Below are 14,652 nucleotides of genomic sequence, written 5' to 3' on the forward strand. Positions count from 1 at the left end.
CGGGTCGTATACACCCTGCAATAGTAATTTGTTGAGGTTTGATTTTGCTGTATGAATCTGGTTTGCAAATCGATCGTTGGGAAATAGCATTTATCAGCACAAAGGTTGACAGAAACAGAAGTGTTTGCATACGACGAAGCGGAAAGCTGTGGCGTGAACGGAAGGTTTTTACGACAAAAAGCGGCGTTGTGTGCACCACTTTTGGGTTTACAGAAAACTTCTTTGCTGTTAGTGTCATCATGCTTAATATGGAGCTTGATAACTTCACTATTAACTGTTTCGGACTGCATGGGTCACTGCAGACGGTGCTAAGTTAGTATCAATGCAATGTAATGAAATTTCTGTCGTGGGAAACTTAGTTTTGTTATCAGATTTGGTAGGTACAATTGGTTTATTAATGCTTTCCGAGATTATCAAACTGCTGTCGCTAACGGCAACGTTGGAGAAAAAACTGACAATTTAATGCTGTTTCACAGAGGTCACACTGTGAACATTAAGACGTGCATCTAACCGATTGTCTTGTTGATCTATTCTGTCATTAACTGATTGGATTTCATCTGTAAGCTTATTATAAGTTTCACTACATTGGTATCTTAAAAGCATTAATGTCATCTCTCGGGGGTTTGGTACTGTCTGCGCATTGGCTGGCTATCGCTTCAATTTTATTGCAAACACGTCTTCCACTGGCCTTAATATCTGTACCTACCAGTCTGAAACAGTTATGTCGTTTCTGTCTACGATTTAAGCTCGTCACGTATGGTGGAAAATTGTTCATTGAACTGATTGGTGGTGTCAACTTGTATTTCTCGTATGATGGAATTGTTCATTTTTATTAAATCGTTCATTGAACTGAGTGGTGGTATCAACCTGTATTTCTCGTAAACTGGAAAATTGTTCGTTGAACTGAGTGTTCATTAGCTTGAGATTCTGAAGCGTCGCTTCCGTATTCTTTTCAATTGATGCATCGGGTGTCACCTGTGTTGTGTTTGCGTTGTGGAGACATCATCTACAACCATGGACATTTCGTTTGTTGCATTAGCCGCACAGTTACCGCTAATAAAATCCAACGGATTTCCAAGAACAGGCTGAGCACTTTGCACTATTATTTCCTCTGACATACTATTGGCAATCTGATTAATTGTATGAAAAGTAAGCAAATCACTGACCTCGTTAAAAATCAAGTTTTGGATTGTGCACGTCAGCCACAAGCAGATCAGCTGCGTCCGCAGTACCCGAATCTACCATCTGATTACCAGTCAAATCAGTGCGTGAAATTGTAGTGTCAGCAATTTGTTCATTAATTTTGGAAACGGGACTCACGTTTTCTGTGGTGTAGACTTGGCCACTGTTTCTATGTTTCGATACAGTGTATCGATACGTGGAACTGTTTCAGTGTTTTGGAACGGCTGTGGTTCAGTTTCGAAACAGTGGTGTTTCATTCCGCTCCTGTCTCGGATAACCGCACCAGATTCGATCTCGAGCCAGACACAGAAACTGTATCGTTGTTTCAAAATAAGGCTGTTTCAGTCCACCTGCGCTTGGAACGGACTAATTGTATCGAAACAGTGATGTTTCATTCCGCTCTGTGTCGTACGAGATTCGGGCTCGGCACAGATACTGAAACACAATATAACACTTCATGAAACACTTTCAAAAGTGTCGAAATCTTTCTGACAAGCAATAGCATGAAGCTTAAGATATCCGAAAATAAAGCTTAGTTTCTAGATGACTGTCCTATTACGAAATGGCGTAATTTCTGCTTTATAAACACTAACCGAACAATTAAACAACACATACTATTCACATTCAAAATAATAAATATGTGAAAATCATTCGATTAAATTACACTTTTTTTATAACATACGCTTCTCGTTTCATGTACAGTAATCGTATTATGAAACGCAAGAGGGGACTTATGACCACAGCAGTTGAGTCCCATAGTGCTCAGAGCCATTTGAACCATTTTGAAACGCAAGTAACCCTACAACATTTTGAATTAAAAAAGGCGTAGAGTGACAGTTTTTAGACATATACATAAATTTGATCTAGGTATAATTGCAAGCAATCTGTTTGACATATCACTGATATTGTAATTGTGAACGGGAAGAGCTGGGAAGCATGGTGACTTTATAGTAACGGTTCGAAACACCTTGAAAGACAAAATTTTTTCTGTTGTATTTTGTTATTTATTCGAATTATTTGGCGTTTTTTGTGAATCTATAGTCACTGTGCCTATTGTCCACAATGATTCCCTTTGTGTACATAGAAATTAGCAGGATGGGTATATTACCCATAGTAACGGAATGTGGGAATCCCAGTAGCATATCCGTTGTTTCTGCAGTTTGCTCCTATCTCCAGTTCCGTTCGTGGTGGTTCTTCTGTCTTCAGCTATGGCTGTCCTCAGCCAATTGAAAAGTATGAAAGTCACACAACACGAAAGCAGCGCATTTGCTGCAGGAAATACGAAACTGCCGAGATGCTCAAGTGATAGTTTCATACTTTCTGCGAAATGATTAGCGCTCTCGCACCTCATTTGTGTTTATATGGACATACTTATACAGTAGACATTCAAGATGATAAAATTTGTAGGTTTATTAGATTACAAAACACAAACTGGTTCACTGTTTCGAAACAGCGTATCGAAACATTACATTGTACTGTTTCATTTGTTTCAAAACAGTTAAGTGCTTCAGTTTGCCCATCTCTACTGTGGTGCTTTGTTAACAGTTGCACCGTAGAGTGGTTACTATCATTCTCAACATTGTTGTCAATAATCGGACAATAGTCGATTTAGATTTCTTTATTTGTAATACTACGCGCCGGAACCTTAACAGTTTTACGCAGCTTCTAAAATCACATACATGGTGCGAGGCCAAAAACAAAATTTCAAGACTCAATGAAAAAACAAGGCGGAGCATAAGAATGCCGATGAAATGTGGAAAAATTTTATACAAGTTGGTAAACTGCGTTTCGCCAAAAAATCTAACTACTATTATCGCTACAGAGTGGTTGAGAGAACACAATATACTTATCTGACTATTTCAGTATCAAAGAATTTACAAAGCGAACGACTGGCAGATCTGTCGCCAAGTGTAACGTTCTTTTAAAAAAAAGTAAGAAAATAGAAGTAACGTTCTTTTATAAAAGAAAGATTACGATTACGTTGAATGAAGTCTGATATGTGGAATGGATACAGAACTCGAATTGTCACGTTGCCCGTTGTAAGTGCAAGTGGTGTGCTTACTCTGTCTTACTGTTAGTAAAACTTTACGAATCGTTGGGCAATGCAACTCCCAGTACCAATAAAGAAATACAGTCACTGCAAAACACATTCACCCCCTTAAGCACTGAATCCTAAGGCCCCGTTCACAAAACAAATAAATTAAATTGTCTTACCTTAAAAGAAGCAACGGAGTAACTCGATATATTCTGGTCTCTCACAAAAATCTACAGGCTCAGCAGAGTGCAATGCTGACCATAGTACCTGAAATGCACATGAAATTCTTATGGCTGATAAACGAGTACATTTAAGAAAACTTCTTTATAAAATATATGACCTGGGCTGGGAGGCGGAACTGATTATGGTGAATTACTAACACTCAGTTTTTTTAGCAAAATTATATTGCAAGTTAAGTTTGTCTTTTCAAAAACATATGGCAATTGCAGTTACATTACTCACAGTTGATTCACAAAATATGTTATTTAAACGGCAAGTATTACCTAAACAGTTGATTCACAAAAAACGAGATTTAAACAGCAATATTACCTACCTTCATTAACCCAACATAAACGAAAATCATCAAATTACACATAGCTCTGTAACAAGTCTTAAAATCATTCAAAATGAAATATTTAACTAGCCTCTTTATCAAAAGGGTTTACGTTCATTTTGGGTTACTCAACAATTACAAATTATCAGCCAACTCATTTATACTAACACACTGGCAAAAAACGGAAATCGTAATTATTGAACATCTTTGCCTTATTTGCCTGAAGACTTCTACTTCCATGTTCAACAATACTGACATACCTGCATTAACGTAACTCTTGGTGGCTTCACACAGCACACCACAGAAACTGCCTATTCAATCGTCTTTCCCTCACAGACAGCTACCTACGACTTTCATCGGATGCCGATCCTGATTCCATCGCTCCCACATTTTCAGCAGACGAGGTTCTTACGGCCACAGCTGCTAAAAACACCCTCAGCTCCAGCATTCACCACCAGAGTAAGACATGTGCTCTTCTTTATGACACCATCGCCTCCTTCCTTACGTCAGTCTCCACCACTCGCCCACCATGACTTTCACTCCCGTTTCAGATGACTTCATCAACTACGACATCACATCACGCAACACCATATTTTTTGACTGCTACCAATCTTGTATTCTCCACCTACTCAACACAGTGAGAAACAGTTCAGCTGTGCTAAGGTCTAGGTAGCCAGCCACAGCACAGCTGGTCATGCTCACCTGCACAAAGATGAGGTCTGCAGCAGCGCTATTCACCCACCTCCCCTCCTGGGCTTCGCATTCCCAATCTGTGGTAGCCATGCAGCGAACACTTGATGCAGCACGAAGAAACTCTTCGGCCAACACTACAGCTCTGCCACAGGACACTCTTTGCACTAGACCATTATGAGCTTCTGTGGCATACACACATTCTCTGTCGTATTGCTATCTAGCAATAAACAACAGATTCATGGTATTCATAGTCTCCACTATTTGACCTAGAGTATCCTCACCCATGCCCTCGCCTACATCTATTCTACTAAGTTACACACCTCTTTCTTCACAAAAAATGTACAACTCATGCCATGGCAGAAAGTGCTATGCATGTCTTATTGTCCATCCTCACAGATTCATATCCGCCAGCACTGCACTCATACATCCCAAACTTTGCATAAGTTCTTTCCATACCTTGCAGAACTTGGACCCATAGAAGAAATGATCTAATGGAGATATGGCTCAGCTGCGGCCTTGGGCATTGTTTACAGAATGAATTTTCATTCTGCAGCAGTGTGTTCACTGATTTGAAATTTCCTGACAGATTAAAATTGTGTATCAAACAGGGCTTCGAACCCAGGATCTTAGCCTTTCATGGACAAAGTTCACATCCCAATGTGACACACAGTTTTAATCTGCCAAAAAGTTTGAAATTAGTGCACAATCTGCTGTAAAGTGAAAATCCTTTCTAAAAAATTACTACATTAAGATTTATTTGTGTTCAAGTTAAATATTTTTATATTTATATTTTTCCCTGAAAATGAGCTCATACACTGAAACATGTTGTAACACTAAAACAATTCCAGCACGTTAACAACGGATTTGAAACTGATAATGGTCTCTAATAAACCTGTTTATAAAATGTTTCTAGTTTCCAACACATTCTTCTGTTCCTGATATACTAATGTGCAGCACTTATCCTAGTACTTTGAATTTTTGATATCATTTATTTAATTAAAGTCAGTTCTGATTGGGATATATTAGGTGTTTTCGATGACTAGCTTTTTTGTACATAGTGACATGTTCAAATTTGTCTCATCGTCCAGCCTATGTGATATCTCAGCAGCATGCTGTGTTAGCAACCTGAGATGGTCCAGCTGATTGAATGTTGTCCTACATTGTCTTCCTCTACTGTCTCTGGTATGAGAGGAAGCAACCTGTTACCTTTGACTAACACATGGAACCTATGGCTTACATAACTGTTATCTGCAGTATTTATTGGGAGACTTGTTATGAAACTAAATTACCAACAATTTCTTCACAATGACATTCCAGCAGTTGATTGGCTATTGATTTGTACTGGTGCTATCACAATTCTTGTTATGTTCTGATCAGTGACACTGCTCTCTTACTGTGTTCATTCACTGTTTTATGTCGTTTTGTAGCAGTAATTATCTAACTTATATCACATGTTCAGAAAATATCGTTGATATGATACACAACTAGTTCATAATGCACGTTATTGACAGATGACTTGAAGTTGATTCTATATTCCTAGATTTCCACAAGGCTTTTGGCACCATTCCTATCAACTGGCTTCTTATCAAATTATGTGCCTACGAAAAATCGTCTCAGCTTTGCACCTTGATACCCGAATTACTGTCAGAGTAGTCATATACGTAGTAATTGGCAGGAACTTATGAAATGAAAGTAAACTTACATCTCGCATTCGTCAGGAGAGTGTGAAAGGGCCTTTTTCTGTATTTGATCCATACACATTATTTAAGAAATAATATGAGCAGAACATTTAAATTCAAGTTTCTTATATTTGGGGAGCAAAATAACTGATGATGGTCGAAGTAGAGAGGATATAAAATGTAGACTGGCAATGGCAAGGAAAGTGTTTCTGAAGAAGAGAAATTTGTTAACATCGAGTATAGATTTAAGCACCAGGAAGTCGTTTCTGAAAGTATTTGTATGGAGTGTAGCCATGTATGGAAGTGAAATATGGACCATAAATAGTTTAGACAAGAAGAGAATAGAAGCTTTCGAAATGTGGTGCTACAGAAGAATGCTGAAGATTAGATGGGTAGATCACATAACTAATGAGGAGGTGTTGAATAGGATTGGGGAGAAGAGAAGTTTGTGGCACAACTTGACTAGAAGAAGGGATCGGTTGGTAAGACATGTTCTGAGGCATCAAGGGATCACCAATTTAGTATTGAAGGGCAGCGTGGAGGGTAAAAATCGTAGAGGGAGACCAAGAGATGAATACACCTAGCAGATTCAGAAGGTTGTAGGTTGCAGTAGGTACTGGGAGATGAAGTAGCTTGCACAGGATAGATTAGCATGGAGAGCTGCATAAAACCAGTCTCAGGACTGAAGACCACAACAACAACAACAATATTGAAAAAATGGAAGGAGCGAAGCATATTCAATGTGAAAAAACTAGGTATAACCAAGATCGCATTCATTAATATTTATTATTGACGGCCGGTTTCGACAGTTTAAACTGCCATCTTCTGGTCTATAACATAATGCATTTACGTAGAACACATCTACCATTATATAATAACTGCACGTTTTTTGAAAGTATGAAAATGTACAATTTCCATTTCACTACTTCTAATGTCAGACGATAAATTTTTCACAAAACATGATGACAGATGCATTCTATGTAAATACATGGTGCTACAAATCAGAAGATGCAGTTTCAACAGCCGAAACCTGTCGTCAATAATAAATTTTAATTAGTCTGATGTTGGCTATAAGAATTATTTTCACTTAACTTGTTTGTAAGCAATGGCGTCATTTACTCTCCAGTGACGTCAAAAGAAAACCAGAACGAATTACATAATGATTTAGAAAATATATGTGAGTTATTTGAAAAGTGGCAATTAACCTTGAACAGTAAATATATGAGGTCCCTCATAGTAATTCCGTGTAATTTCTGTCATTTGATAAATGACACAGATTTACTGGTAGTCAATTTAGCTGCATATCTAGGCATTGCAGTTCGGAACTACTTATTCTGAAACAGTAATGCAGACAATTCTGTAGGAATGTGAACCGAATACTGTGTTTTATTGCCAGAATACTTAGAAGGTGCAACAAATCACTTCAAATGCTGTTTGCGTTACACTTGCCAGTCTTCCACTAGTGTACTGCACAGTATGAGATCCTTACACGGGGATTGACACAAGACGTCGTACAAGAATAAAGAAGGGCAACTCTCTTTGTGTTACAATATATGGCAGCGATTGTCATGGATATGATAAGTGAGTTAGCACGTTTTTCACAGTGGTATAATTTTACTCATCAACATTGTCTACAAGAACACAAAAAAGTTTCTTCCCACTGACTTTTTGAGTAATGATCATCATGATACAATAACCGAATCAAAGGATTTATGTGTATTTCATGTGGTGCTATGAAGTTAAACGATAAATATAACGAAAGTGATATCTTGCACCTTCAGCCAACCACCTAATTTTGAATTGTAGAACTATCATGTAGATGACGATGTACTGGGGAGATGACTTAACATCATGATATGTTTTAGACTTCTGTACAGCCTTTTCTCATTAAGGTCACCAGCTGCTAATAGGACTCTTTCTTCATCTTGCAGAGTATGCTACGTCACTGCTACAACTGTATGTCAATTAAAAGCAACTATATCTGGTTTCTTGGTGTGGAAGAGAAATATATATATATTTAAGTTCAGAATTTTTCTGCTTACATGTTCCAGACACTTTTATTATGTCAAATGTCCTTGGGGCTACACTTTACCTCACTCTGTAAATATTCCATCTTTCTCATGAAATATGTGCTGATTAAGTTGTGCTTGTGTTTTGTAAACTAATATAAACTAATCCAGAATCTATCGACTAATAATTCAGTATGACTTGTTAATTCTGTATTCCTCAGAATGTCTCCTCCTTTCATTGGTAAGCATTTGCACAGGACATTTCAACAGGAATAGACCTAGCCCATTATCTTCCCTAATTCACACGGAGTGGTGGCACAGTGGGAGAAGCATTCATGAGGAGCAGTGCTTAAGACTCAATCAGGCCATCCAGATTTAGGTTTGCAACTGTTCCCTAAATCACTTAATTTGAATACTGGCGTAGTTCCTTTGAATATGTCAATCCATACTTGTCCTTTCTGAGACTGTGCTCCATTTATAATGAGCTCATCTAGACAGGACGTTAAACCCTTGTTTCCTTTCCTTTTCTATGTTTTTATATTAGAACTAACAGGTAAGTTGCCTTAGAGTTTAAGCAGAACTTGAAACCAGTGAGTCTTTTCATCGAAAAAATCATGTTTTCCATTATATGTTGTATGAGTGTCTGCTTATTGAGCTGCATGCTTCTTTTAAATTTCTACTATCTCTTTATTAATGTCTATTTGTATGATTCATTCGAAGTTCCTCTTTTATTTTAGCATGTAATGTATGACATCTTATGCTAATTTTATAATCTCAAATTCAATACTCGGACTGTTGATCTTAACTGAATTCAAGAGCTTATAAAATGTTTTGTAGATTACTTGCAGAATTAAGATGTGTCCCTGTTTGTTAATTACTCTTTTCTTACCTTTCTCTACACACATACGATAAATTGGAGATATTTCAATCTTTCTGGTGCTTGAACCTTTTTGCAGCTTCTACCAGAAATTTATTGATGTTTCTGGCATCTGTGCTAACAAAAAATTAAACTGGTCCTCCCATAGTCGTGATCTAACCAAAATACTCAGCTTAGAACCTTTCACTTACATATAATGTCATCAGTCAGTAACAAAGACGTTAACAAAACTGATTATTTAAGATATCTTCATATTTTTTGCTACATAGTAAAATCATTTAGTATAATTATACGTAACGCCATAGTCCATCAAACCTGTACTCAGAATCTTTCCCATATCACACCATGAGCACTAAGCAAATATAGTGTAGCAAAATGTCTACATATTGAATGACAGTAGTCTTACAAAACTGAATAATTAATACATAACAACAATAAATATAATAGTTTTCAATCAATGAATGCTACAGGAGAGATAGTGTCACAGACATTATCCATGAATTGGAGTGGTAATCATTAAAACAAACGCGTTTTTCGTAACAACAAGATCTTCCAACGAAAATTTCAATCACCAGTTTTCTCCTCTGAATGCGAAAACATTCTGTTGGCACCCACATACATAGGGAGAAATGATCACGACGGTAAAATAAGAGAAATAAGGGCTCTCACAGAAAAATTTAAGTGCTCGTTTCTCCCACGTGCCGTTCGAGAGTGGAACAGCGGAGAGACAGCTTGAAGGTGGTTCATTGGACCCTCTGCCAGGCACTTTATTGTGAATAGCAGAGTAATCTCGTAGATGCAGACGTAGGAAATCCACTGATTGGTTCATGAAAAGCTATCCCACAAGGCTCACAAAGTTTAACACGTCATTATTAGGAGAGGAACCAATGAATATGCTACAATCCCCTATGCAGTGCTATCATAGTGACAGTAAAGACAAGATTATACCAATCACAGTGCACACTAAGACATTTAAACAGTCATTCTTCCTGTAACCCATACATGAATGAAACAGGGATAAACCTTAAACATCATACAGTAGGGACCACCCTCTGCACTGCACTTCACAATGGTTTGCAGGGTACAGATACTGACATAGATGAAATTCTCAGTTCATGGTGTCGTTTTTTTTGTTTGTAGCCTGTATAGCCACTACAGATGTTTGCAGAAAAGTTCAAATGTTAAAAAATGTGTACAGATAAATACCACCAGATGTCAAATATCTTTGGCTGGAATATTGTGTAGAATCAAGGGGTAGTCATAAGACTTTAATAATCATTTGCAATAAAATAGAGTTACATAATAACTTTTTTATTGTTGGGGTGTACCTCTCTACAGTTCAGGTACACAGTGAAACCCCCAGACCACAGTACAGTAGTGTGCCTCTAGGCTGGAGTTTTCCAAACTGTGATCTACAGAATACTGGTGTTCCACAGGAAGTTTAAGTGCTCCACTAAAAGCTATTGATAACATGGTGGTTTTTGCAACACTTTGATGCTACTATGTTTTTAATATTATGATTATTTCTGTGTTATTAGTCCCAACTCATGATTGAATTAATCATTGAATAAAACAGCTTCTTCTCATTTTTAACATTTTATCACCCTTCAAAACAAAAAGTGTGTTCTATCAGAATACCAGGATTCCTTAAGTGTTCTGTCAGAGGATTTGGGAAGGCCTGCTCTTGGTTTCCATAAAAAATAACACATTCCACTAACACAATAAAGATGAATTACAGCATTTAGATTTGGCATCTTTAGTAGCATTCTGTGGTACCTTGGTACATGAATTTGATTGAGTAACATAACTTCAGACATGTACCTGAAAAAATTACACATCATACATTTATTTTTTTGGAGATGTCAGTTAAAACTTTGAAACCCATTGTAAGCACTCCAATTTATCAATAAGATATTACAATTTTTTTGCCTCCTCTAACAGCATGCTACAGTATTGTCTAGTACGTCCACTGCTTATCACACAGGGAAAACATAGCAATCATCGTCCCTCTATTTCGTTCACACATTACTAATTGGAAAAAGTCACAAAAATCTCTCCAGGTACTTCATTTGATGTTGATACTATTACATCCTGCCATCTACCTGCCGCTACACCTGCTAGCACAACACCCATGACCAGTGAATGGTCATGCTCCAGTACCACAGGAGTTATCTGCTATAGATAGTACACTGGCTGGCAAATGCATCACCTGTATGGCAGCATCACCCTTGGAGCCTTTACCTCCTCTGATCCTGGCGTACTCTGGACTCAGGGAATCATCGATTATCTTGTGCATATCTGCCACACAGCTCACAAAAGATACCATACAATATGCAACGCACAGGAACTCACCTTCAGATGCTTTCTTCCAACAAAAGGCATGGTTTTTTTTGTTTAAGGAGTCTGTGGCAGATTACAGTTAGAAGAGAGAATAACTCAGCTGAACGTGCAGCTTAGAATCTGATAGATATTCCATTGGGCCTTGGAGCTTTGTTCAGTTTTTGTGATTTCTGCTGTTTCTCAACACCCCTGACACTAATGTTCATTTTAGTCATCTTTTCAGTGGCATGAAGAATAAAATGGGGAAATTCTCCCGGATTTTACTTTGTAAAGGAACATTTGAAAACAGAGTTAAGATTTCAGCTTTGGATTTGCTACCCTTAATTTCAGTTCCTGTCTTATTTGTTGGGGACTGGATACTACGTTTGGTGCCACTAACAGCTTTTACATATGACCATACTTTCTTTGGTTTTTGTGAAAGATCATTTGACAACATTATGCTTCAGCAGTCATTAAAGGCTTCACCCATTGCTCTCTTGCCAGTCAAAAGGTTTCGTTCAGCGTCTCTCTATCTATAGTCATATCCTTTGTTGTACACCTAGTATACAGTAGTCTGTTTCTTTACAAGTTTCTTTTCAGTAGGTTGGCAGCCCTGGAACAGACCACACACACTGAGCGCATGAAGATAAGTAGTTAATTATGTAGTAAGTGTTAAGTTAATATTACACCATAAGAAAATTAATTAGAGCCTATTTCATCTTATATATTGAGGCCTTCACTTGTTTCAACGTATTTCTTGGTAAAAAAAATCCTAAGGGCCTGTTTCTGGGTGCTTTTAACGTAGGTTTTCATACAAATTTAAGACGTTTGCACAAGTATTAAATGAATAATTTAGGTTGTTTTCGTTACATGTATATTTATTGGTGTCACATCTACCCGGGGAATTAAAGGTGTTAAGTTATATGTTTTATTTCTTTTCAAAAGCCCGTATTGAGCTTAGGAGATCTTATGCCTAATTTTTCAGATATACAGGATCTGACTTTCAAAGTTATTTTAAGTGCATTACGTTGCTATATAATTGTATACACAGATGTTACTGTTCTACGTAACTTAAGTGTCACCTGTGATTTGTAGTTAATAGAATATTACAGTTATTACCTAGATAGATTATGTAAAAAGCATGTAAACAACCTTGGGCGATGAGTGTTTGAGTTGCTTTAGGAAAGTTAGTTCTGGGATCCTGTTTATTTATTTATTTATTTGTATGGCTAAGGCCCCCCACTTGGCAGACCGTTCTTCGGGTGCTGGTCTTTTGACGTCACTTTGCGACCTGCAGTCGATGAGGATGATAGGATGATGATGAGGACAGCAAAACACCCAGTCCCTGGGCAGAGAAAATTCCCCAACCCAGCCAGGAATCGAACCAAGGCCCAGAGGATTGACAGGGGGGTGGGGTCCTATGCAGCTGTTGTGACACATGGTTACATTGGGGGAAAGTAGTGGCATGGGAATTTGGGAAGTAACATGGTTCTCTTTCTTGGTGTTGCAAAGTATGTTCAGGGAATAGGAAAATAGCTGCACAGGAAGGAGAGATTAGATCCCTTAAGGCTGAACTGGATAGTATTAGACGGGAACTGGTAAGGTTAAGTGGGAGAGAAGGGCGAAAACAGGCGAGAAATGGCAGCAATGAACAGGGGGCACAGAAAGAGAACAGTATGTGACAGTTTCATCATTGATACAAACAATAGATTTACCTTACTACCTCGATTAACTAAGGAAGAGGCTCAGGTAACTGTAAGTGTAGTTAATACTCGACAGACTTTCAGTGGCTAAACAACTGTTTCAAAAAAAGTAGAAAATAGGAGGTAAGTTCTGTTGTTAGGCAGTAGCCATGTAAGAGGTGTGGGACAGATCTTGTAGGAAAAATTAGGCGACAGTACCAGGCCACAAGTTTTTTCAAGCCCAGTGCATGTTTTAGTCAAGTTTTAGAGGATGTAGGATCACTGTGCAAGGGTTTTACAAAGCAGAGTGGTATTGTGACAGTGAGTGGAGCAGGAAACAGTACTGATAGGATTCAGGGCTACAGTATTGAGTGTGACCTGGTAAAAATAGAATCTGCAACAAACTATACAAATGTTGGCTTGGTTCCTGCTTTCATGCAGTATAGTCGGCCCCAATTGAACAACTCTGTCAGGAGGGTCAGTATGGAGTTAGATCAGCTGCTTTTGGTGGCTACTTTATCAGGCTTAGATTTGGTTGGTTCCTGTCGATGTTCTTGGTAGGTGGGACTTCCCAAGGCATAGTCTGCATCTCAGTAGGAAAGGGAAGAGCAAATTGACAAGGATGATGGCAAAATCTCTAAGGGGGGGGGGGCACAGAAACTCATGGGAGTACCTCTTTTTTAGGCTAAGGTCAGTGTCTAATGATTCAACACTGAATTAAACTAAACTTAATGAGGATCTCAGATGGGCAGGTACTAGAGACATTAAAATATCACAAGAGTCTCATAAAAGTACGTCAAAAAATAATGGTTGTATACCGCAAGATTTTCATAAAAGTACAGTTAGTACATTGCATCAGACTATCTGGGGATTAAGAAAAATAGATGAACTTCTTGTTTGTTTATAAGATGTAGAAACTGATGATGGAATAGATGTACTATGCCTGTATAAACATCATATAGTCACAGATATGGAAAAGGTAAGCATAGGTAGATATAAGCCTTCAGCACATGTGAGTAGAGATACTGTGGAGAGAGGGGGAGGTGCCATGTATGTTAAAATTATTCAGTGTGAAAAATTTAGAAACTAAAAAATTTTGTGGAGAGAAACATGTAGGAGCATGTGCTTGTATCCTTAAACTAAATAATGATACTTTTTTAATTATATCTGCATATAGGTCCCCATTCTCAAATTTTCAGCTCTTTCTGAAAAACTTGGATTCTTTGTTGTGCTATCCGTCAGTCAGAGGGAAGCAGACGGGATTTCGCTGTAGATTTTCTGATAAGAGTCTAATAGAAAGCATTGCCTTGAAGTATTACTTGGTTCTTTCAATTTGACATCATTTATTGATTTTCCTACTCTGCCAGTACAGGACAGATAGATAATGTTTTTATAGACCAAGATCAATTTAATCAAATAAAACGTTTCGTGTTACGAGTGGTCTTTCGGAACATGATCCACAGCTTGTTGCACTATATGTCATAGCTCCATACAGTAATGCAAAACAGTCCTCCAAAATATTATGTTCAGTTAATGATTTAACAATTACAAATTTTGGGGAAAGCTTGCAGCAGTTAGACTGGTATGAGATGTACTGGGAACCTGATGTTAGTTTAAAATTTA

This window comes from Schistocerca serialis, chromosome 1 (assembly GCF_023864345.2).
Source record: "Schistocerca serialis cubense isolate TAMUIC-IGC-003099 chromosome 1, iqSchSeri2.2, whole genome shotgun sequence".
Classification (NCBI taxonomy): Eukaryota; Metazoa; Arthropoda; class Insecta; order Orthoptera; family Acrididae; genus Schistocerca; species Schistocerca serialis.